Here is a 26,487-nt window from a genome sequence, read left to right on the forward strand (position 1 = left end):
CTCTCGTCTTTGTGTGGGTGGGGCGATCTTGGGTAGATACGCCCGAAACCACGGAGGGAAAAACGTCTGTTCGTTGATCAAGGCCTGACGAACCCATAAGTCGTTCGACATTACTTCTCCCCTGGGCTTGGGAGCTTGCAAGAGGTCCCGGACTAGGTGAACGACAGGCACGAACAGACGAACCCTCGGACGCAACACTGTAACACTTTGCGCATATCACTTTATCACTTTGATTTTCTGTTTTGCACTTATTTCACTGAAATCGAAACTTTTACTGATTTCTACCTGAAACACGCAATCCTACCCTTCATTAAAAGGTAGTAATTGCGAAAACAGTCGTATAATGCAACAGAAAACATATATAAAGATAAAGAATTCAGTGGCTGGGAAAGAGACTAAACACTAGTTCAAATAAACTACGTTTACAATCTCTCACCGCACATAGCCTGGGAACAAGAATAAAACCCTAGAAACGTTTTACCTTCTTCCCCTACAGCGACTAGGGAGGAGAGTAAAACGAGAACAACGTTACCCGCTTGAACGAAACGTTTTTTTTTTTTTTTTCCTCTCTCTCCCTCCGTCTCTATCTCTCTCTTTCTCTCTAGATTTCGCACCTGAGAGAAGAGCCCAATTATATATCGTCAAATCATGTTATTTGCTAAAGGAAAAAACTAAAAGGTTTTCCAAATAAAAAGTTCCTTGAATTTAGAATTTAAACCATTTAAGCTAAGAAAGAATGAACGAAACGCTAGAATCGGTTTACTCTTACTGCAAAGTGAAACCGTGATAAACTCTCTCTCTATCGTAACGATAGAGCGCATGTTGAACGTCCTGAACGTCAACAACTGCGTAGACTAAAAAACTAAACGTTAGTTCATCTTTGAAAACAGTACGAGACTATCAAAGAAATTCTTTCATAAAACATTAAATTTAAAAAGTTTTAAATTCTTTAAAGGTTAAATACGATATAACGGGCTCAACGTTGATTAACTTCGGTTCCAAGTTAGGACCGCCTATATCAGGAAAGGTCGCATATAAACAAAACATAAAAATTTATTTTTATATGTTTATAATAAAAGGAAAGTTAATCGAAGAGGCCTAATAAAGGCGGAGAGATATAAAATATATAGATCTATAACGTGTTAAGCAAAATTACTAAAAACCTAAACACACTTCTGTCTAAGGGAAGGGTCGGCCATTTAAAAGTGAAAGAGAGTCCATACTCTCTTTGTCACCATAATTAAATCTATCCAAAACGAGTTCAAGTTTTGAAATGAAGATAAAACCCCTGCATAGCGAAAGCTCAAAACTGGAATAGTGTACTTCACCAAATAGTTGTGAAAACAAATCCAGTTAGTAACAGCGTATTTAGTAGGTCTTGCCAGTGGCACGACAGAGAGAAAATTGGTTCTGTGTTGACATCGAGTACTTGAGTACCTACTTGACAGATGGCGCTGTTGATGTACAACCCCACCTGTATAGCGATCGCTGGCGTATTCCGCCCGTAGGTTTTTCTGTCGGGCAGCAGAGCTGACAGCTATATGATCATCGGGTAAGTTTAATATTGAAAAAACAATTCTTTGCAAGGATTCCACATTCAGCCTGGGAGAATTGCCAATGGAAGGATCATCCACCACTCAAGAGAAACCTTTGCAGAATTTAAGGAGGGAAGAAATTTTTTTTTCCCTTTACTAACCAAATTAGTGACTTTAGCAGAAACACTCGAACTGATCTGAGCAAATCTTTGAGCATTGGGAAAACGTAACAGGTTACGTGACTGCAACAGACCTTCCAGGAAGACACCATCGGTGATACAGCAAGAGGGAAGAGGGAGCTAAGTTTTTGGTTTAGCTTGAGGGGGAAAACCTAACTAAATCCAAAAAACTTTGTAAACTCTATATACTGACCCTTGACAAGAGGATTAGCAAAATCTGAATACCTAGATCTCACCTCATCATCCTCTTCCTCATTCAAATCGGAACCACAATGCTGACCTTCCCTTGCGGCCCTCCTTAAAAATTTATGACTACCTATCTTGGATCCAACACTTGGTCCCAAACCCTCTAACCTCACCTGAGTGCTCTCTGGCACTGTTACATAAACACTAGGGGATTTGGTAAATAATTTACTGTGAGGCACTGGTTAGGCTTGTTCCTCCCTAGTGCTTACAGGTACCTGACGGGGAGGTGAAAGAGGTTATTAAACATATGATTAAAAGCTAGTTCTAATTTTTGTCAATTCATTAAACTTGAGTTATATCTTTGTCTAAAGTTCTGCTGTAATTAATCTCATTTTTGACCCCAAGAAGATTCTAAAGAATTAAACCTTCACTCAATATCAGACAAGTCAATAAACAAAACAGTAAGTTGAGAGGGAGGGGGGGGAGTCGGGATCGAAATACCCCGTACTTGAGAGGGATGAACTGGACGCTCTAAAACATAGATCCAATAAATCTTCATTAAACGTGGACTTCTTATCTCTGAAAGCCCTCTTTCCCTGTAATGACTGTTAGATGTTTGACGTACGTAACCATATGTTTCCAGGTCATGAACAACACAATTTGCAGAGGGAAGAAAGATTGCAAACCTTAACTCTGCAATTAGTATAATTTTCATAGGGTCATTTCCCTTAAATCTCATGTGAATCCCATAAAAATGATGCAGGGCTGCACAAAAAACTACCAAATTAATGGCATTCCAACAAGGATGAAACAGCGCCACTAACACAGATAACAGATATAAAAAGAACCCACAAACACACAAATGCTTGAAGGAACTAAGAGCAAAATGGGTAATTGAAATTCAAAAGAATGGTAGACTGTTAACAGACCAGACACTTGCCAAACAACTGACGAGAGGGGTGATTTAACTCTCAGTTCACCCGCAAGTGTTACCAATGGCAGGGCAGAATAGTAGGGATCAGGGGTTACCAATGTGATAAAAATTTTGGCAGATTATTGGGATTCAGGGCTAGATAAATTATCCTAGGGTAATGTATATTAATAATTTAGTTATTGACAGCACTAATTCTATCTAATATTTACATTGAGAAATCATGAGCTCTTGAACATAATTCTACTTCCGCAACAGACACATCACATGCATTGAATACATACAGAACCCCAACATAATCTTACTGTGCTGACCTGACGGTCTCACTGTGGGTGGCAAGCTGGTTCTCACAATGAGCAAGTTGTGCCTGCAAAGCACTTATTTCTAACTTGACCTTTTCTTCGGCCAGACGAGCATTTTCAGCCTCCTGCTCTAGCTGTTGCAAATGTCCAACCTATGGGCAAAAACAGGAAAAAAATATTTAGAAATAGTTAACAATTTTCTTTATCTCATTAATATATGTTTGCAGGTCACATAGTGCTTACTTTAGTGAAGTGAGAAGAATGCATAAACTACAGTAGTTATATGAGTTTGAAAATAATGAGAGAATGTGAGCACAAAAAAAAAACCTTATGGCAAATGGAAATGAGAAAGGAATGAAGAGATGGGAAGAAGCATTGACTTATGGAAGTTAACATGAGGAAAGAAGAGGCAAGTCACCAAGACAGTTGACTTATGGAGGTTAACAGGAAGATAAAAGACACAAGTCACCAAAAGGAAGTTACAAAGGTAGTAAGAAGTGTGCAAGAGATTAAAAAGACAGGGAATATCCATAGCAGCCAAGGTAGGATTGAATGGAAGGATAGTCGAGTCAAGAATCTTTCATGGAAGTCAAATATGGATATCAAGTACAAATTAAAAAAAAAGGAGGATAAAGCTGTTGAGATAATATGTCTAAGAAGTACAGATAGTTTACAAAGAATTGAGAGGGAAACAAGAAGAAACACTTGAGAAGTAGTAAAAGAAAAACTAGCACAGTGGTCTAGGCATGTGAAACGAATGGGGGTTGATAGAATGGTGACAGGTGTGTATAATTCATTTTATGACTGAGATGAGACATAGGAAACCAGAGGATGGATGGTGTGAATGAGATGCTGGGAAGCAAGGGCCTTAGATGCAACTGTGTAAGATCGAGGTGAAAGGGCAGTGTATGAGGGGCCTGACTTACTTTTAATGAACATTATGCAAAGGTGTATCAAGTAGTTTATGATATTGACATTTTACATAAAGGGGTTATCCTTCATGAATTAGTAAATGGATTATAAATGAAGCAATCATCTAAGTAGAAATTTTACCACCAAACTCATATCCTCTTAGAGATATCACATCATTTTGATAAAAATAATTTTAATAATTACAAGACAACTTGTAACCTTTATTTTCATTCATAACATACTGTAGTATACACAATCAGTAATAAAGACTTCTATTTTCTATTTTTAATTCAATTTTGTTAAAAAAGTGATAAGCACAAACAAACGAGGAAGGACTGATAATATTCATTAAAACTCACTTCATCGTCAATTTGTTGTGCTAATTTCTCATGCTTCTCAATTTCAGACGTCACATATGCAAGTCGAGATTCATCTTCCCTAGAACGGCCTTCTAGATAGACAATTTCAGCCTCGTACTGAAGAAGAAAACAGACAATTAACGTAAAAAACCTTTGTACACCAGTTATTGAAAATTACAGAATTTATAAAACCAAGAGAGATAAAATTGTACAGTTCAAGTCCAATAAACATACATTTTACTTGAAATAAATCCAAAATACCACAAACTTTAAAATACAGTAATTTGTATTTTTCCTAGCTACACAAATCTGTGTCATTTAATATGGGTACATTCTAGCAGTTCTGATAGGCCCTGCTGCAGCTTTTGGTTGCCTTGGGGACCGCTGAGATAGCGGCAGTAGGGAATTCAGCAAATGAAGTTTAATTCAAGATTTACTTAGGGACCGAAGAACCTTAATCACTCTCCAAGTCACTTATATGTAACTCCTATAAATCAGTCTAGGAATAATTGTCGAAAAAAATATGGGGGAAAAGAAAATAGGCACCATATTTTTCTTCTGACCAGCAGTGTATTCTATTTCCAATGAATGTGTGAATCCGCTGTTGTGCTAAGAGACAAAGGTGCAGCTGAGATGAAGGCATAACTTGAGGTTCTATCAATGGTGTGCATTGACGTTTGATTCCTCAGTTATGATGACATCATCGTCACTATTGCACACTAGCGAGGAAATAAACAGCAACAGGAATGCTGTTACTAGGAACAAAAATTGTACAGTATATCGGCAGATTACAGAGAAACTACCAGGCAGCTATAGTTATTGGGAAAACTGCAAGATCTTTCGTCTTCATTAAATTCTTCGTACACAATAAAATGCTAACTATACATTTTTTAAAAAATTGAATTTAAATTGCTGGTTGATACCGTGGGGAGTTCGTCTGTATTCTCAGGCCACTATTATTATTATTATTATTATTATTATTATTATCATTAGCTAAGCTACAACCCTAGTTAGAAAAGCAGGATGCTATAAGTTCAAGGGCTCCAACAGGGAATAATAGCCCAGTAAGGAAAGGAAATAAACAAACTACAGTACAATAGAATTAATAAACTATTAAAATAAAATATTTTAACCTCTAGGTGATCCCATGATGCAATGACTCATGAAAATATCTATTGTCATAAGTAATCCGATGACGCAATGACTTGTGAAAATATTGCCGTAAGCGATCCGATAACGCGAATTGCCGCGTCGTACATGAGTTATTTTTGGGGAAAATTTGGCGCACAAGTCACACAAGAAAAACAAAGTCACACCACAAATGGGCAGATGTTTAAGGGACATGTGGAGCCTAAAAGAAAACGGGTAGCAGTAGCGTATGCATGGCAGGCCTATGTGGATCTCCAATGTGACCTCAATTTCAATTTACGCTCTAGTAGAAAAAAATTTTCAGACCGGTTTCTGCATAGCCTATGTAAATAATTGCCATGTACATGTCTTAAAAATGATTAGAGTCAATTCTTTGTACTTTGATATGGTTTGCAAGACAATATAAATAGCTCAATATCTTTTCATCATCATCTCCTGCTACGCCTACTGACGCAAAAGGGCCTCGGTTAGATTTCGCCAGTCGTCTCTATTTATCATCATCTACTTCGCGCTTCATAGTCCTCAACAATACATAAATTTTTTATTTATTCATTCTATAATAAATTTAAATGGCTTTACAATGATATCTTTAATTTTTTTATATCTTCTTTTTTTTGTTACTTTGTAACAATGAAAAACGTCAACATAAGTAGGTCTGAAAATCTAAAATTTTTACTATGGAAAAAAAAAAAAGCTATTATTAATTCTTACTAATGCATTTAATTGAAAAAGGTTGCATCCACATGAAAGACCTAGGGCCAGGTAGGAGTAGAAGCCAGCCACCCAGCTCACGCACACACCTGTTGTTTCATTACTTTTTATTTTTTTATTGCGGGCAGGACTTCTAGGGGGACAAGTGATGGTGGGCTGATTTGTATAAATAGCTACAGACTTGTATCGTTAGGAAATATACAAATTACTTCCAACTCTGTCATTTGTTTTGAATCTAATACAAACCCTCACTATTTATAGGGATTGACTCACACCTAAGGAGAGTGGGAGTCTGGACCAACTGGCTGGTCTTTGACCTGGGGTTTCCCAGTACGTGCTCTGCACGTAACCGGGAGAAACCCTGATATCTCGCAAACCAATTCGTGCAAAGCACAGTTAGTGGCCTGAGCAATCTGTGTGAATGTAAGATACTAGCAGGGTGACTAGTCCATGTGAAAATCTTAGAAACATAGGAATCTTAGAATAAACCATAGAAGTTACCCAATTCCACCTTGCTAGGGGATATGGGGATGTAACAAGTATATCTCTTTATACCAGGTTACACTACGGAAATGGTTTTACCTTTACACAGTGGAGGTTAGCTTTGCAGAGTACCGTAGGTGCTGTTACCCCTGGCAGGGGGAAGATGAAAGAAAGAAAGAGCCAGCCATTCTTTGTCATTCATCCCAGACTTAACCATGGTCAGACTCTGCCATCCCACAGCTGCTACTTGTCCATCAAGGAGCTTGAGGTGTTATAAGCCATTAATTATATAGCCACCACAGGGTCAATGGAGAGCTTCTTCATGCTCCTATGGGTCACGTCTTACAGGAAGTGGACGGGGAAGGTCAGTTGATGCTTTCACCCGCCCCCTGACAAGGCCTGCTTCAGAGTAGTTTCTATGAACACTAGGGGCGTACTCCTACTCCTAACCTTAAGAGCTCTGCGTCTCCTCTAGGAGGAGAAGGATCCGCATTCAATACTATGGACTACGGACTAAGTTACATCGCAAGGTTGCGCTGGTAGGTCTGCTGGTAGGATGATCAGGAACTAATGAGCAGAGTGATCCTCCGAAGAGGTGTCTCTATGAGTGGCCTCTCTCGCGAACGAGAGAGGTGAACACTTCGTAGAAGAGACTTGATGATGCCCCTGACGACGCACGTGAGGGCCGGTGGATCAGCAAGCTGACCTTCAACAGTAGCGATCCTCTGAAGAGGAGTCTCTATGAGTGGCCTCCTTCGCGAACAAGAGAGGTAAACACTTCGCAGAAGAGACTTGCCAAGACTGTGCTCCGCCCCTGAAAGAAGAGAGACTCAGCAAGGGGGAAGAGAAGTCTGGGCGAAAGCAGCAACAGCAGTTGGAGACGATGAATTTATTAAGATGTGGGAAGTTCTCTCTCAGAAGGGAGAAACAACCTCACACCTGGGGAGGAAACTTTCCCTCGGAAGGGAAGTTGTCCAAACCCTGGGGGCGAACCTCCTCGTTAGTGTTTCAAGATGATCTGAAGTGCTGGTCATGTTGTCACAGGAGTACTTCTAAGAAAAGGGATGATGCCCATGACGACGTCCTCTGAGGGACGGCAGTGACAGCAGATTCCCCAGGCATGAACAGAACAGCTCTGCTTCGTCGGTGCTCTTCGTCAAACGAAGAAAACTGCATATTTAATTGGGAAAAATAAAATCAATTATTTAACAGAAAAATTCCCTAGGGAGGAACTACGAAGAGGAACCCCGAGGGAACAACATGAAAATAAGTATTGCACCCTTCATACTCCTAAGAAAGTAGTTCGAGGTAAGTACTCCGTGTTGGAACAAATAAGTAATGCACCCTTCCTTCCCCAGTCGACATCAACAGGGGAAGGGAGGAGCGGAGTAACTGTAATAAAAACAGAATTACAATCATTAGTGAGAACCACTGATCCTGCGAAGGGAAATGTTCCCCACGGAGAAAAGCTGAAAAGTTAAAATTACAATTATAATTTCCCTAAAAATAATTGAGACAAACAATCGGAAGCGCAACCTAACCTGCGAACGGGAAAGAAGCTTTTCCCAATAGTATACTGTTGTTGAAAGGTGAATGACCTTGAGAAGAGAAAGACCGTAGTCAATCTCTGAGAGGCCACATTCCCTTCGCTCAGTAATCTATGTTTCCCGTAGGAAAAGGAAAAAGGCGAAGACAATAGTTGAATGAAGAGGGTCCAGGTGATGATGATTCCCCTGCGGCGGCCGAGTTAACGGTTATATGCCGACGGGAAGAAGGATGGACCAGAGAGGGAGAGGTCGTTCCCCACGAAGTGGAAGTGTGCTGGCCTTGTTCCAGTGCTAATGTACGCAAGTGTCGTTGTCGTATATGTATCACACGTACAGCACAAACACTGAAAAGGAAACTTATCACATTCCTACACACACATATATACATAAACATTAAGAATGTTTTCATATATATTGTATAAGAAAAAGTAAGTTAAAAGACAAAAATTAATGGCAGTCCAGAATAGGCAAGGAGGGAGAGCGGAAACAACCGCTCTCCATCCGAGACAAAAGTAAAAGTGGCTAAATCACAGGTGTGTGAATGAGAGTGGTAGCAAGCTAACCAACCCTTCTGTGGGTAGTTAACCCTCGCTAAATTTTAATGGCTCGTCATTTCAGCTCCACCGAAAGTATAACCCCTAATAAATAGTGTGGTTTGTATTCCAATTACAGAACAAATGGGTGTTTATGTGTATTTATGAGCATGTGGAAGACATCGAGTGACTTTCCTTTATTTTCTAATGGAATACAGTACAGTATATTGTTTTGGTTTACAAGCAAATTGGTTATGAGCTTATTATTGTAATGGATTTTACTTGTATAGCGAAGTACCACTGTATATGAAATAAAAATACAAACCTGAGAAAAGATGGAAATTATTTGGAAATAGCAAAATGATATTTTCATTATAAAATAAATTTTTGAACATACTTACCCGGTAGTTATATATATAGCTATACGTCTCTGATGTCCGGCAGAAATTTCAAAACTCGCGGCAATCGCAGATTGGGTAGCCAGGTGTACCACCTGTGCACCCCTAGCGAGGTACCTGGAAACATTCCATGATTCCTCAGACCTTCCATGCCTCTAGTCTCTAGAGGGGAGGAGGGTGGGAATTTAATTATATATAACTACCGGGTAAGTATGTTAAAAAATTTATTTTATGATGAAAATATCCTTTTTAAACATAAGACTTACCCGGTAGTTATATATATGGCCGATTAACACCTTTGGTGGAGGGTTAGAGACAGCCAACATTATTGGAATTTTACTTAAGAGTTAATAAACAAGCTTAAGGTTTCGTACCTGATAAGGAAGCTGACTTCAATAAATTCCTTCATTATGTCCGCTTTCCTTATGAGATCCAGCGATCCACCCAGGGGGCTGAAGACCTCTAGGAGCTGTCAAACCGGTCTAAAAACTTCCATGTGACAGGACTTCCTCCAATACCCTTGTTCCCGGGTGCTCTCAAGGAACAAAATGACCATCTGACTAAAGTCAATGATTGTGGAAGACTGTCGAAGTCTCCATGAACTACCATAAAAATACAAAAGTTCCAAGAGAAAAAAAGGGTATGAGGATTATGGGAATGTAGTGGTGGATCCTTCCACCACTACTGCACTCGTCGTTACGAATGGTCCCAGAGTGAAGCAGTCCTCATAGAGAGTCTGGACACATTTTAAATAATGTGAAGCGAACACAGATTTACTCCTCCCAAAGATTGTGTTCATAATACACTGCAATGATCTATGCTGCCTGAAGGCCACCAAAGTTGCTACAGTTCTAACTTCATGCGTCTGACTTAAAAACTCTTGCGGTCTGCCTTACTGCAATGCGCATGAGTTTCTTTTATTAAGAGCCTGATGAAGAATGAAAGTGCATTCTTCGACCTCTAACGAGGGCTTCTAGACCGAGCACCAAAGAGCTTCTGTCTTGCCTCGCAACTTTTCCGTTCAGTCCAGGAAGAACTTCAGGGCTCTTACAGGACACAGAACCCTTCTCGAACTCCTCGCCAACCACATCCGAAAGGTTCGGAAACTCAAAAGCCATTGGCGAGAAAGCCTAACTGCAATGAGCCGATAGCTTTGTATCTTGAGAAAATCAACGTTTTAACTAAAAGCATGAATCCCACTGACTCATTTAGCTGTCGCCAGACTGACCAAAAATAGTGTCTTCATCGTGACGTCCTTAAATGAAGCTGAATGCAAGGGCTCAAAGCTGTCACTCCTCATGAACTTCAGGCCTAAATCCAGATTCCAAGCTGGTGAATCCTGTAACTATTGCTTTGATGTTTCAAACGATTTGAGAAGTTCCTGTAGGTCTTAAACATTAGAAAGGTCCAAGTGTTGGCCTGAATACGGTTGCTAACATACTCTTGTATCCCTTGATGGTAGAGGATGAAAAAATTACGTTTCCTTCGAAGATATAACAGGAAGTCAGCAATCTGAGTTATAGAGGTACTGGATGAGGAAACAGAGTTGCCTCTGCACCACTCTCTAAAAACTTCCCACTTGGAGTAGTAAACCTAGACGGTACACATCCTTCTTGCTCTTGCAATAGCCCTAGGTGCTTCCTTCGAAAAACCTCAAACTATTGTGAGTTTTCCAATAATCTGAAGACAGTTAGATGAAGAGCTTGGAGATTGTTGAAGGTATCTTTCCAAGTGTGTTTGTTTGAGTAGAACTACTCTTAATGAAAAGCTTCTTGGAATGTTCACCATCCATTCCAGAACCTCTGTGAACCACTCTCTTGAGGGCCAAAAGTGGGCCACTAGAGTCCATCTGGTCCCTATGTGTGACCCAAACTTTTTGCATTACTTTGTAATGAATTTTGAACGGTGGAAAGCGTACATGTCCATGTCACGAGCTGTTCGACGTTCGACATCGCGTTCTGCTTGATGCTCGACGTCGCGTCCCGCTTGACACTTGATGTCACGTCTTGCAGGGCGCTCAACGTCACGTCTTACAGGACACTCGACGTCACGTCCTGCTGGACGCTCAACGTCCCGTTAAAGCAGGACACTCGACGTCACATCCTGCTGGATGCTCGACGTCACATCCTGCTGGACGCTCGACATCACATCTGGCTGCTTGACTCCTTTGATTAAAGTGGCTGAAACAGGCCATTTAACAATGGAGTTGTAAAGACGTTCGTCGTCAAGAACCTCTCGATTAGAAGACTTACGATGCTTGGCGTCCAGGTGTGAAGCCACCTGAAGCTCAGGGTCGAGGCCTGCTACTCTCTTGTTGTCCGCATGTTCATAAACTTGCACGAGCGAAGAGAGTTTCTGTTGTATATCTTGCAGCACAATAAAATTAGGGTCCACTTGTTGTGGTACAGGAGACGTCGCATCTACCACAAGCTCGCTTTATACGCCGTTTAAAGAGCGCACAGAGCGTCCAGAGGACGATAACCAGACTGATGGAGGAGGAGCATGAACCGAGGTCAAGCCAGGCTCAGACAACTGTCCTGCAACTGGGTGAGTTGGCATTTCTTGACAGTTGCTGACGTCCTTAAAAGGACGCTTGGCAGGAGAGCTTTCTTCGGTAGAATGAAAACGCTCAGAACTGCTCCAAAGCCTACAACCAGTAGCTTGCAGTGTCAGGATAGGACGCTGATTGACCATGTCCATCTTCCTTTTCAGAGGTCTGGAAGCTTGACACCAGCCTTGTCTGGGCGCTACGTCATCCGAAGATGATGAAAATACTTTAACCTCACCTTCCCTAAGAGAAGGCGAGCGTCTTGGAAGCCGTCAATAGGTATGCTCGCTCCTCGCCTGCTCGGGAGCTAAAGCATCTTGTTTCCTTTTGTCGTTCGACATTCCTTCTCCCAGGGGTAGGGGAGCTTGGAAGAGGTCTATGGTCGACATTCCTTCTCCCAGGGGTTGGGGAGCTTGGAAGAGGTCTATGGTTAAAACATTAAACATTCCTTCTCCCAGGGGTTGGGTAGCTTGGAAGAGGTCTATGGTTGACATTCCTTCTCCCAGGGGTTGGGGAGCTTGGAAGAGGTCTATGGTTGGAAGAACGACAGGTACTAGCAGACGCACCATCTATTGAGGGGTGGTGCTTAGGCCGAAACAAAGAGCCCAAAACTGGACAACTTCCTCCTATACACGAACCTTCAGGTATTACTTGAAGTTCAGATGGATGAAGATGTGGAAGAAAGCTTCCTGGAGGTCTAAAGAGACCATCCAGTCGTCCTTCCTAACTGCTACTAGGACTGATATCAAAGTCTCCATGGAGAACTTTGTGTTCTGAACGAAGGCATTGAGAGCACTTAAATCCAGGACTGGTCAATAGTCTCATTCTCCAAGAAGAGAGACATTTGATGTTGCATAGCCTGTCTCTTTGGCTCCTCTCTGTATCTGGCAGAGAGGTCTATCAGAGTTACTTTTAAAGGAGGTTTCACTAGCAAAAAGAATCCGCATCCCTCCTTTAGAAATAGTACTGACCAAAGGTCTACTCCTCTCCTCTCGCAGACTCGCCAGAAGTTGTTTAGTCTGTCTCTCTACTGTTGACTGTGCGGTTAGAGACAAAAAGAATGCAGAACCTTCTTGCTGATTTAGACACCAAATCCTGTGTGACCCTTAGGGCTAAAGTGGAAGAGACCTCTTTGACCAACTCTTGTGGGAGAAGAGAGGAAGAAAAAGGGGAGAGAGTGTACCTCAATTCTGACTTCTGAATGGGTGTAACCCCAATGGTCAGAAAAGAACACATTTGGGCTCTTTTCTTAGAGATCCCCGCTGAGAAAAGGACTGCTAACTCATTAGAACCGTTCTTTAAGGCTTTATCCATGCTTGACATAATGAGGCTGAGACTATCAGTGTCCACATCCTTCAAGGCAGAAACCTTCTTACCCAAGGCTCCCAGAGTCCAATCAAGGAAAAAGATTACTTCGGAAGCATTGAAGACGCCTTTGAGAGGATGATCAAGCTCTGACGTTGACCAGAGTATTGGTCCTTCTCAAGGCCATCTGATGCAGAGCGTCTACTAGACTCGAAAAAATCTCCTTGGGCAGAGGTGGAAACTCTCAATCTGAGAACTTCTCCCATCTCGAACCAAACACTAGAACTGGAGGCCAATTTAGCCGAGGGAAAAGGGAAAAACAGTAAACCCTGGATATTCTTGGATTGTATCCAGTCTCCCATCATCCTCAAAGCTCTATTAGATGATCAGGACAGCACCATCTTTGTAAACAGAGACTCCTTCGACAATTTCCCTAGCATAAACACTTTGGGCGGGGAACGAGCAGCAGCAGGCACAAAATAATTCGGAAACTCTTCAGAAAAAACTCTCGTGAGTATCTATAAGTCAACCGAAGGATGAAGGAACTTAGGATCTTCTCCTACGAGAATTCCTCTAAAAGATAAATAAGGGAAAGGTAATTGTCGATCCCTTCTTCCTACAATTCTCTAACCAAGGTAGAGACATCTTGTTTCCTAGGAGATAACTCCTCAAGGTTCTGTAATTCTGGCCTTAATGGGTCCAAGATCATTACTTACTTTTAGGGGCTTATTTCTCATCCTCCATTAGGCACCAAGGGTCTGTACAGGTGGGCCTTGGTGTGTGAAAATAATTCTTCCAGTTAATATTTTTCTCTGTATATTTTCAATTATAGGGCCTGGTACAACTCTGTTCCTACGCTAGACGCTCGCGGTCATTACGATCGGAAGTAAGACATTCGCGATCTCGACGTTCGGCTAGACTAGTGTAATCACGACATCCGAGTCCTGATGCTCGACGTCACGTCTACCTGCTTGACATTCGGCGTCACGTCTAACTGCTAGATGCTCAGCGTCAAGCTTGACACCCGACGTCAAGTCCAACTGCTGGACGCTTGACGCCATGCAACTGCTTGATACTCAGCGTCACGTCTAACTACTAGGCACTCGACGTCAAGTCCAACTGCTGGACGCTCGGCGCCACGTGACTCTCGGAACAATGACGTTCGCGACTAAACGCTCGTGATTTAGACGCTCGGAACTATGATTGACACTCGGTGTCACGTCCAACTGCTTGGCGCTCGACGTCACGTAACTGCTTGGCGCTCGACGTCACGTAACTGCTTGGCGCTCAACGTCACGTAACTGCTTGGCGCTCAACGTCACTAACTGCTTGGCGCTCGACGTCACGTAACTGCTTGGCGCTTGACGTCACGTAACTGCTTGACACTCGACGTCAAGTCCAACTGCAGGACGCTTGACGCCAAGCAACTGCTTGACGTTCGGTGCCACGTGACTTTCGGAACAATGGCGCTCGCGATTCAGATGCTCGGAACTATGACGTTCACGTCTAGAACATTCGCTCATCCAATAAGAGAGACAAAGAAGTTGCACTCAGTTCCAAACATCGTGTCAAACTCTTACAGCATCGTTAGTAGTGCTGGACGTTCGACGTCCAACTGGAAGCCCGATGACATCACGCTGGTTTCTACGCCGTTTAAAGAGCACGAAGCTCCATGACGTCACGCTTGTCATCCGACGTCCTGCTGGAAGCTCGATGACGTCACGCTCGGTGTTACGTGTCATGACTTCCAGATACTCAACGCTTGGAGTGATGTAGTCCATTCATTAACGCTTGGCGTCCAACTTGACACTAGCTTATTAATCTAGAAGGAAGTGAAATACGTAAGACACCAGCCCTGTCTGTGAGCCGAGTCAACACGGTGAAGATAAAATTTTACCTCGCCTTACCTACGGCAAGGGAGAGCGTCCTGGGAAGCGACAACAAGAACGCTCAAGGGAACGTCTGCTTGAGCGCTAACGCCCCTCATTTCCGTTCGCCGATCGACATTACTTCTCCCAGGGGTTGGGGAGCTTGGAAGAGGTCTAAGGCTAGGATAAAGACAGATTCGAGCAGACGCCCCCTCCACAGACTGATTAAATTCACTGCACTAATTTAGCACTGAAAATTGCACTTTTTAACATAGCGTAACTTTCATTGTACGCTAGATTTATTTGAACTCTGAAAATAGATCGATGATTCTCTAAATAAAGTATACTAATAGGACAAATATACTCTTAAAAATAATATATTCCTTTTATATTATAAGAGCTTAAATACTTTTGTTTTTAAATAGAATTTTACTTTTCATAAATAACGATAAAGTAATTTGTGATACTGTATCGATTGACAGAGAACTGCGCAGTGTAACTTTAACTGTACACTAGTTTATTTACTCCCTGAAAATAGGTCGATGATTATCTAAATAAAGAACACTAATAGGAAAAAATATATTCTTAAAAATAATATATTCCTTTTATATTATAAAAACTTAACTACCTTTATTTCAAGAAGAGTTTTACTTTCATTCACTGCATCGATAAACAAATGAAAATGCAACCCATACTACATAGTAATTACGTAGTTTACGTCATAGGATTGGCGGAGTGTTTACCTACTGCCATTATGTTTTTAAGAGTAGGTTCGTTATTTTTTCAGCAGGTGGAAAAAACTCCTAATCCTACCCCTTTCAAGTTATGAATATATCGATCATAACCCAACCACTACTCTCAGTTAAAATAAAACCAAACTAGCGAAAGCCAATAGTAAATTTTACATCACCAAGATGACTGCAAATATACAGGTTACAGCGAGTGAAAAATCCAACGATGTTGCCGCGTGAGCCGGCAGGGAAGATCTGAGGAATCATAGAATGTTTCCAGGTACCTCGCTAGGGGCGCACAAGTGGTACACCTGGCTACCCAATCTGCGATTGCCGCATGTTTTGAAATTTCTGCCGGACGTCAGGGACGTATAGCTATACTGTACAGTATATATAACTACCGGGTAAGTCTTGTTTAAAATTCTATTTATTAGTAAAGAACTAAGGCCAGAATACTTACAGGGAGTCAGCAAGTCATGATAATGAAATACAGTATCTAAATTTCAAATGAAGCAAAGCTAGACTTGACTGGATTTTTAAATTGGGGCTATATAGCTACACTCAAGTAAAACTAGGAGAAACCCTTCAGTTATACTATGAGGTCAAAGGTTATAGAAGTTGGACAGCAAGAAAGAAGGTGGGCATGGTGTGAGGTAAAGCTGGAAAACAACCTCCAACTGAAATGCAAGGTACGGAGACATGCGATACCATGAGCTGGGTAGCTTGTGTTACCAAATAATCCCAAGGTGCACAAGTATACAGTAAATGCTTTCTCATGTCTCCTACTAGAACATCAGAAACAAAATACAGTATCTGGGAAAACTGTGACTGCAACATGGGCTCAATATGAATGATAGTTTTGGTGGGAACAGTTTTAGATTTTTGTCTTTCATGTTCTTAAACCTTAATCACTGTTAAATAATGAACTTTTCTACATATAAGGGTTCTGTATTTGAGATTTGTATAATGTGCCTGAAGCATTTAACTTTGATAAAATAATGGAAATTAGAATGTTGTATGGCTTACCATTAACAATCGAACCACTTTCAGAGGATTTGAGTCTTCGAAAAAAAAAATTCCTATTTCTATACTGAAAATAATATCCCTATTAAGAGCAGAAGCATGTCTAATTAATAAAAATAGTAAGAACAGTAATCATTAACCATCAAAAATAAAAAAAAAATTATTAAAAGGTATTCTAAGCAACAGAAAAACATACTTTAAAACTACAAACTCTTACCTTGGTCATTTCAACCTGCTGAACATTAAGTTTTTCTCTTTGGATATTAATGAGTTTAATAAGATCTCTGTATCTTCCATCCATAACGACTTGTTCAACTTTGTTATTGCTCATTGCCATATTGTTGTTCATGTTGTGACTACTACAGCTGCCATCAACATTTGATGTACCATACTCCTAAAACATGAAAGAAATTTGCAATTAAACTCGCCTTCAAAGGATTTAAATGTCTAAATCAACTGGTATTTATCAACACCTGATAGAATGAGACAACACATCCGTATTATTATTATTATTATTATTATTATTACTAGCTAAGCTACAACCCTAGTTGGAAAAGCAAGATGCTATAAGCACAAGGGCTCCATCAGGGGAAAATAGCCTAGTGAGGAAAGGAAATAAGGAAATAAATAAATGATGAGGACAAATTAACAATAAATCATTCTACAAACAATAACAACGTCAAAACAGATATGTCATATATAAACTACAAAAAGACTTATGTCAGCCCGTTCAACATAAAAGCATTTGCTCCAACTTTGAACTTTTGATGTTCTGCTGATTCAACCACCCGATTAGGAAGATCATTCCACAACTTTGTCACAGCTGGAATGAAACTTCTTGAATACTGTGTAGTATTGAGCCTCATGATGGAGAAGGCCTGGCTATTAGAATTGACTGCCTGCCTAGTATTACAAACAGGATGGAATTGTCCAGGAAGATCTGAATGTAAAGGATGGTCAGAATTATGAAAAATTTTATGCAACATGCATAATAAACTAATTGAACTTATAACTAACAATAAATAATAACCATTACACAACTTCAATGAGAAGAATATTGAAATCTTGTTACATTATAAATGCAGATTTTCATGCTCAATGAGCGAGTAGGGATAAAATCACTATTGTACATGATATTTACTTGATTTATGAACTATGTGAGTTGCAGTTCTGTAATAGATATGACAATAGAAATACAGTTGTATGCATAACCAATTAGTGTAAATATTCATTGTTAATCATTTATTGCTTTTATAAACAAAGTTATTTATACACATGACAAACTGATATAAAAAGTACCCTTAAAATAATTTCCCTAACTAGTCCCATAAATCCATTTTCGATTGTTGGCTAAGGCTTAAACACGGCATTGAATTTCATCAACTGACCACTAGTTTTAGTAGACAACTTAATTGCATTCCAAAAAAATCATTATCTTTAATGTTAACTGTGCTTCATTACTGCAAGTTTCTGATGCAGAAGTTAATACTGGTAGGACCATCCTATTAATTTTTTTCTTTTCAGAAAAAGTGGCATTTTATCTTTCATAATACCAGTTTGTTTATCAAAAGTTCTCCATCCCCGCCTTATCCTCCTTTTATTTTTGGTCTCATTCTCTAGAAGTTCATCAACAACCCCTATCTATTCTCTCTTGCATTTTCATTGAACATTATCTTAGTTTTACTCATATTCATTTTTAGTCCTACATTTCTGTTTTCTCTATTCAAATCTTCCATTATGTTTTGCAATTCTTCCCATGATTCACTAAATACTACTATATCCTCTGCAAATCTCAAGTTGGTAAGGTATTCCCCATTAAAGTTAATTCCTGCATTCCCATAACCTAAATTCTTAAAAACCTCTCGGCACACTGAATAATTTATGAGAGATGATGTCTCCCTGACTAACTCCTTTTACAATTGGAATTTTCTCACTATCTTTAAGGTTTTAGGATTGCAGTACTTCCCGTATATCTTCAAATGTTCTAACATGCCTTGTCTTTGAAGGTCTTTCATTCCTGCTGAAGTTTTGACAAAAAAAAAGGTTTCTCAGTCTATAAATGCCCAAGTCAAGGTCCAGTGGACAGCAATACTGCTGTGTTAAACTAAATCTTCCTGTATTTTCCTCAGCCCTTCTTTTACAGGGATTGATTTTATAAATATATATCTTTGTGTCTGTGGAGACTACAATTTATATGGATACTTCTATACATATAAATGATATCCTTTCCCACTCTCTCTCATAATGATAATACCTCATAAGTTTGTTTACCAAACAAACAAATAGCAATCTTTATTCCTGATTCTATATTTTTAATCCAAATTACATATAGGTCTTATTAACTCTTCAAGCATCAACCCCTCAACAAAATAGTAGAGGTCAAAAATCAACAAAATAGTAGATGTGAAATACGGTCAATGGTGCCATAGGGATTAATACAGTTGGATTTAAAATTTGTGCAACGAGGCCTTGCTATTACTATGATGATGGAATATTTTTTTTAAACAGTTTCTCTGCCTAAAGTTAATTATTAAGCTGAATTAACATTTTGCCTAAAGGATGTAGCTGTTTGATTAATTCACAATTGAAGCTCCTTGAACTTGTGTTCCTCTGGGTAGAGATTTTCTCCAATTTTCAAATTATATATTCATATATGATTAGGCCTAGAAATTAAAGGTATTGTTTATGCATATAATGCTACTCTCTTGGCCTCTATCCCCTCTCTTGAGTGAGGTTGTTGAATACCTTAACAAAGATTTAGATAACATTAAGGCATACTGCAAATTATGATAGATGAAGTTAAACCCTAACAACATTCAAAATAGGATTGTAACAAGGTCCAAGTCATTGGATACTCCCCACATGGGTCATTACACTGATAATGCTTCTTTAAATGCAGCTCATTCAAAATTCTATGCATGATTCTAAATTGAAAATTCCCTTTTGGGAATCCTATCCAATCAGTCTTCTTCAATTACGCAAAATACTGGTTTATTGAGAAAGCCTTTCACAATATTTGGAGACCTATCTACCCTGAGGATATATTCATTTCCTTCATTTTACCCAGTCTTGGAATGTTTCCATCTCTAATCTCTAAAAGCCGACTCCTGTCTTTACTTGTTCAAAATAAACTTGCAGTTTATCAAGTTCCTTATCCATAAACTGTACATCAATCCGTAATCTTCAATTGGCTCTTTATGCATCCTTTACAGTAAAACGCTTTTCATAATTCTAACCATTCTTTACACTCAAATTTTTCCAGACTGTACCAACCACTACATTAACATAAAACCATTAATTTTAACAAAGAATCAACTTTCATTTCATAAGGATCAATACAACACAGCATCCTAGAAGTTCATTTCGGATGTGACTAAACTGAAGAACTATCTTCCTAATCAAAAAAGGAGAAACAGTTGAACCAAAGAAGTTTACACTTGATGCAAATTCTTTTTCTGTTGAGTAGATTGACAGGTGCCCTATTTCATAGTTTCAATATTAGTTACAGTATATCATGTATTGTTACATTTCTTGATATATTCTATTTTTTCTGTCTTATAGCTTATTCTTTGCTTCCCATTTCTTTTCTGCAATGGACTACTTTCGTTGTTAGGGTGCCTAGTTTGATTTGGCTAGTAATAAGAATAAAAATATTGCATGACAAAATAATTACAACTTACCCAAAAGCCACTTAACAAACACTCATTATTATGTTACAGTACATAAATTTCAATTATGCAACAAACATGAAGCAAAAATCTGTAGATTTGAAGAGAAGCATAAATATAAAGCAAATATGTGTTGTTAGCTAGAAAACATTTGTAATAATGTACTATAGGTTACTTGAACTTAAAATCTACAAACACAACTATAATTAAAACCAACGTAAGTGCAATTACCTTTACTGGACTACGGCGAGAATGTGGGGGCTTTCCAACATGATTGGTAAGTACGGAGTCAACAGATGAGTTTGGCCATTCATTCATTCTTGAGATTCCTAAGTCATTAGTTATCATCATGTCTTCAGATATACTACAGTGATCCATTGCCAACTTGTCTGTGCTCCCCTTACGATGATTCTTTAACAAAGCATCTGAATTTCCTTTTTCGATAGAATTATTTACTTGATCTACAAGAGGTGTATTATCAATTCTACAACCATCATCCTCCATTTTACTATTAATATCTTTCATGTTTATTGGTTCTTTCATCAGCTGATAGTCTGGCAGATAATTTTTCAGGACTTGATCGAATCCGCAGATCATCAGAATTGGAGTGCCGCAGAGAGACACTTTTTTACTGGACTATTTGAACGGTGCATGAGAATATGGGCCCCTAGATGGTGAGGAATGACGAGTTGGAGATGGCCTACGAGTAGGTGATGGTCGACGTGATGGAGATGATTGACGAGTTGGAGAAGGATGACGTATGGGGGATGACTGAGGAGAGGTACTAGACTGGTGGGGATTTGTTACTTTGCTAGATGTATGTGGCATATGTGTTGATGGCTGCGAAGGCAACTGCTTTGATGGAGACATCTGTGGAACAGTGGGAGACAGGGAATATTTGTAGCTTTCCTTGGTGAGCTTGAACCATGCATGGGTGAAGATTTTCTAGGAGATACAGGTGGGGGGTGGTGGGTGACGATAAGGTGGAAGCTCCCTTCCTTGTAATACATGTGGAGGTTTTGGTGGTGGTGGTCCATTATACATAGGATTAACTTGACTAGGTGGACCACACATGTTAAACTGGGGACCCAATGTATGACCAATAATTAGCACCTTGAGATGAATATCCAGGATATGGTGCACGGTCGACCATCACTGTATACAGGCTCTGTCTTAATAAGGACTGAGAGTCACTTCGCTGATCTCTTCTTGAAGTAGCATAAGCTGACTCATTTGCAGGAGACGTTCTACTTGGCGAATGATGAACAGCTGCAGGTGGTGAATAGTGGGGTTGGGTTGACGTGGAGTGAGACCCGGGCCGAGGGGTGGTCCAATGACTAGTGGTGGCTCGGACATTATCTACTCCTCTAGACACAACTGGAGGAGGTGGAGGAGGATTACCACGAACTAACTCGTATGGAGGCGGTGCAGGTGGCCTCCATGTTGGAGTTGATTGCTGATCTCGACCCCCCTTCTACAGTGCGTGTAATAGTTTCCCAATGAGATGCGACAAAAGCAGGGTCACCATGTCGAGAACCTGACTGATTCACTGGTCCTGACGGTGGCGGTCCGGATATTGATGGAGATGGTATGGTATCCTGACGACGAAGTTCTGCATGACCTCCACTGAATGTTAATGACTTCTTAAGATCCTTGTGTGCAAGATGTGGAGGCCTAGAACCTTCTGAAATAGTCTGAGTTCCAGAAGGAACTGTGGGACGACCAGAAGGATCTACTCTTTGAGGTCCACCTGGACGGGGACCAACCGGACCATTTGGTGTTTTAGGGTCAAGTGCTGATCGTTGCAAGATGAACTGTACATCATTGGAGTATTCTCCCCATTTCATTAATATCTGAAAATATAAAATAATTTTACTATATAACTACTGTATATATATGCAAAAAATTGTCAGATAAATATACTGTATATCAGGGTGATATATATATATATATATACATATATATATGAGAGAGAGAGAGAGAGAGAGAGAGAGAGAGAGAGAGAGAGAGAGAATTTTTCTTTTAACTGCAATGCATATTCATATTTTTAATCCGCATTACATATTACATATCAAATATTACTTATTTTAATTATTTTTAATACAGTACTGAATTAGAATGACTTTACAAATGATTCATCACTGGATAGTTTACATGCATTGCCTATAAAATTGGGCTCTTCTGTTTTGTGCAGTCGGTTTGAAAATGTTGGGCCAGTGAGAATACTTATCGCTAAACTGCTAATAGGTAGTTTGTATCACAAATGACCAAATATGCACATATCGAGGGCCAGCTAGCTGTATATACATATATGCAAACATCATATATTCTTTTAAAGCTTTCATTAGGAGATATGGAAGTAGCATGCTGAAGAAAAGTAAGAGTGCCTAATAAACCAAGGGAAAGGACATAAATGAAAGTCTATACAGGATGGGAATTTAGGCAAATGGTGCATAAATGATAACTCAGTTGTTACATATTACAAACACCCTACCTTCAGGGGGTACTCGTGTGGGGCAAGAAGACGTTCATTATTACGCCACCTTTCAATAAGTGTAAAACGACCAGTCTTCCCAGTAGCGTGGGCCAGCGCAAAAACCACATCCTAAGAATCAGAAATTTATTAGGCATTACTAAAGGTTTTTGGCTAGTTACATATATCAAGATGCAATGAATACTGGGAACATCAACTTACAGCATTCCAGTATAATAGTATGCCTCTGTATAATATAGAAAATCCTAATATCATATATGTAATACAGTAGTAGAAATAGAACCACCATATGAGGAATTTCATTTTGAGAAAAGGTTACATAAATGTACTGACACTGCCTTTAAAACACTTTAAAAGCTTCTACAAACAGATTGGTGGTAACTGTTATAAAGGAATTAAAAATGACAAATTCGGAGATAATTTGTATTTTTCCTAACCATACAAACCTTAGCTATTTACATAGGGTTTACTTTCGGCGTAGCTGAAATGACGAGCCATTAGAATTTTAACGAGGGTTAATTACCCCCGCGCTAGTTAGCAAGGGGGTAGGGGAGTGGTAGCTAGCTACCCCTCCCCCCCTCCCACACCGGTGAACTGCTTCACTTCACTTAGAGGTAGGACTTGTCTTGGGGGACAGGGCTGGCGGGGAAATATGTGTAAATAGCTAAGGTTTGTATGGTTAGGAAAAATACAAATTATCTCCGAATTTGTCATTTGTTCCGTAACCGAAATACAAACCACGCTTTTTACATAGAGTGACTTACCCTTAGGTAGGGTGGAAAGTCCCCAGCCTTACTGGCTTTGGCTTACTCGGGGACTCAGAATCCGAGTGACCAGCACTCGAGAAAAAGAGTCCCTGCACCTCGCAAGTTTCTTGCTACGCAAGAAACGTGCGGCCTACATAAGCTTGTGTGGAGGGAAGAAGTGTGACTTGTCCTAGGAAGTCGACCTGAAGTCCTTTAGCTGGAATTCTTGGCTAGGACGTTCCCAATACCACCCCGTCAGGGTATGGGGGACGCGACAGTATTAACTTAATACTACGAACACAAGGAAGCATGGTTTACCTGCAGAGGTTTGAGGTCAGCTATGCAGAGAACCCAGGATGCTGCTTTCCCCAAGAGAGGGGAGGATGAAGAAAGAAGTAAGGGCCAGACATACTTCTTTCATTCATGCAGTCTAAAAACGGGTAACAATGCCCTCAACCTTCTGCTACCTGTCCATTAAGGAGCCTGAGGTTAGACCAGCTGTTGTGCAGCCACCACAGGGCCGATAGAAAACGCATCGAGGCTCCTGTGGGTCACGTCCTGCAGGTAGTGGGCTGTGAAGGTCATTTGACGCTTCCAGACTCCGGCTTGTAGCACCTGCGTCACAGAGTAGTTCCTCTTGAAGGCCAGAGACGTTGCGATGCCTCTGACATAGTGTGCTCTAAGGCGACGTGATGGAGGAGGGTCTGGATTCAGGGCGTGATGGATGACCCTTTGAATCCAGGCTGAAAAGGCATTCTTGATGACCCTCCTCTCCGTCCTCCCTGTGCTCCCAAACAGAGCTTGCACGTGAGGAAGAACTGCAGCTGTTCTTTAAGATAACCCCTCCGACTCCTTACTGGGCATAGAAGGTCTGGGTCATCTGTTACAGAACGGAGACTCGAAATCCTGAAGGAGTCGAACCGAAGGTCAGGGACTCCAAGATTTTGAGTCTAGTAACCAACTCAGGGACGAACCTGAACGTTACCTCCGCCTATCCTCTTGAATGGGCGACGTCGTACGAGAGACCATGAAGTTCGCTACCACGCTTGGCCGAGGCCAGAGAGAGCAGGCGCACCGTCTTCCAAGACAGGTGACGATCAGAAGCCTGGCGTAATGGTTCGCAAGGAGATCTCTTAAGAGCCCTAAGAGCCCAAACCATGTTCCATGGAGGAGGTCTCACTTCCGACTAGGGGCAGGTAAGTTCGTAGTTTCGTATGAGCAAAGAAAGATCCAGAGAGGAGGAAATGTCTATTCCTTTCAGCCTGAAGGCAAGGCTTAAGGCTGAGCGATAGGCTTCCACCGCCGAAAGCGAAAGCGCATTTCCTCCTGCCGATATACAATAACTCCGCTATTGCTGGAATAGTGGCATCGAGGGGAGAGGTACCTTTCCCACGACACCAACCACAGAAGACTCTTCACTTCACCTGGTAGACCCCTGGGGATGACTTTCGCATGTGTAGAGACATCCGCTCTGCAACTTGTTGCGGAACGCCTCTCTCTGTGAGGAGATGCTGGATGGTCTCCAGGCGTGAAGCCGAAGCGATGCTACGGCTTGTGGTAGATGTTGCAGTGTGGTTGTTTGAGTAGCTCGTGTCATGAGGGAAGCTCTCTCAGGAGTTCCGTCAGGAGATGCAGAAGTTCCGGCACCCACTCTGCATGATGCCGCAGCGGAGCTATCAGTCATCGACAGGTTGACCGATAGTCTGGTCTTGAGCCCCTTCTCAACAGACAGAACGGTGGGAAGACGTAGACGTCGATGTTGTCCCACCGTTGTAGGAAGGCATCTTGCCAGAGTGCCTTGGGGTCTGGGACTGGGGAGTAGTACAGCGGCAGCTTGAAATTCAAGGCTGTCGCAAACAGGTCCACAAGGTCAGGACTTGTTGGCTACCAGGGGGGGGCCGAAGACCACTCGCTACTCTCTATCTGTGAGTCCCTGCTCAGACTGTCGGAGAGCCCATTCATTTGCCTGGAATGAAGTGAGCCGATAGGGTATTGAGTGGACTTTGGTTCATCTCAGTATCTCTACTGCGGGATGAGAAAGCTGTTATGAAAAGGTAACTTCCTGCTTGTTGAAAAAAGCCACTACCGTGGAGTTGTCGTTCACGGAGTGACTCGTCAGGGTCTGTTGGAAGTGTTGAAGGGCCAGAATACAGCCTTCATTCCTAGCAGATTGATGTGGAGGTACCCTTCTGGTTCCGACCATAGGCCTGATTCAGAACGTGGACCCCCCCCCCCCCTTTGTTTTGACGAGTCCGAGAACAGCATCAAATGCAGGGGAAGGACGAGAAGATCCATTCCCTTGCAAAGGTTTCCATAGGTCAACTACCACTGCAGGTCCCAAAGGGACCAGAGTATCCGGGGAATCGTTGTCTTGATTCCACCGGGACTTGGGCCGCCAATGCAGGGATCTCATCCTGAAGCAACCGTTTGGAACTAGCCTGGACAAGAAGGAAAGGTGACCTAGGAGGCGTAACCAAGATTGGGCTGGAAGCTCTCCTTGTCTGAGGAAAGGTTCTGCGACTCTCCTCAGCCTTGATATCCTGACATCTGATGGGAAGGCTTGGAGATTGGAGTCTAATATCATGCCTAGATATCCCAGTTGTTGAGATGGAAGCAGAGAAGACTTCTCGAGAATTACCATGATCCCTAGATCGTGGCAAAGTCCCAGAAGCTTGTCTCGGTGTCGAAGAAGGGTCGATTCTGAGACTGCCTGGGTTAGCCAGTCATCCAGAAAGCGAAGGAGACGGCTGCCGCTCCTGTGCGGCCATAAAATATCAGGGTGAACATTCTGGTGAACACCTGCGGTGCTGTGGAGAGATCGAAACACAGCACCTTGAACTGGTAAATCTTATTGTCTAGGCTGAATGTCAAGTACTTCC

At 41.1% G+C, this 26,487-nt stretch overlaps 1 pseudogene; it reads right to left on the reverse strand.

Annotated features, from left to right (window-relative positions):
- LOC137647081 (uncharacterized) overlaps positions 1-26,487 on the reverse strand; it is a 69,545-nt pseudogene that overhangs the window by 27,545 nt on the left and 15,513 nt on the right.

The sequence above is a fragment of the Palaemon carinicauda genome, chromosome 1 (assembly GCF_036898095.1).
Source record: "Palaemon carinicauda isolate YSFRI2023 chromosome 1, ASM3689809v2, whole genome shotgun sequence".
In the NCBI taxonomy this organism is placed as follows: domain Eukaryota; kingdom Metazoa; phylum Arthropoda; class Malacostraca; order Decapoda; family Palaemonidae; genus Palaemon; species Palaemon carinicauda.